This window comes from Arachis ipaensis, chromosome B03 (genome assembly GCF_000816755.2).
Source record: "Arachis ipaensis cultivar K30076 chromosome B03, Araip1.1, whole genome shotgun sequence".
NCBI classification, from domain to species: domain Eukaryota; kingdom Viridiplantae; phylum Streptophyta; class Magnoliopsida; order Fabales; family Fabaceae; genus Arachis; species Arachis ipaensis.
The window spans coordinates 16856519-16857322 of record NC_029787.2 but is presented as its reverse complement, the minus strand read 5'-3'; positions in this window follow the sequence as shown (position 1 = coordinate 16857322).

Here is an 804-nt window from a genome sequence, read left to right as displayed (position 1 = left end):
AAAGAAAACTACACGTGAATTGCAACTCCTCAGTGTTCGAGATGGCAAGCACAAAAAGACGTGGAAGTTTGGACTTTGGATAAAGAACATAAATTATTAATTCAAAGAAATTAATAAAAATCGAAAATAAGCTATTAAGTATTAATTCCAGGAAAATAAATTAAGAAAGTTCACACACACTTCATGTGAAACGTCATGTGTTGAATCTTATGTATACATGTCTTCGCATGAAAAACAAGTTCACCTCGTTCACAATGATCAATTCATAACCAACCATGCATGCATACACGATTTGCTTCATGGTGTATGCTGCTTATATATTCACGTGATTGCTGGTACACAAAAGCAGTCTCTAATTAGTTATTGAGGAATAATTGAACTTTAAATGAAACAGGGGAAAATTTAATAATTAAAACAGCAATGTTAACGAGACAATTATCTAAAATTATTTCATTAAATCTAATATGTATAAAATTATTGTATACAATATTCAAAATCATTATATTATTCTACAATAAATTATATTTTGGCACTAAATATATCGACATGGTACATTCTACTATTGTTTTACATACGTTTTTCTTCTCAATTATTTTTAAAAACATATTATGTAATCAACTATACATAAAGTAATATCTAACAATTGTTTATATTAACATTTATCAATAATTTTAACATTTTATTTCATACCCTTTCAATAATTATTGTAATAATTCTTTTTTATATTTTAGTAAGTCAATGATCATCAGTAATTAATAATTATCATCATTAGTATATTATTTTACAACGAATACTATTCTAATG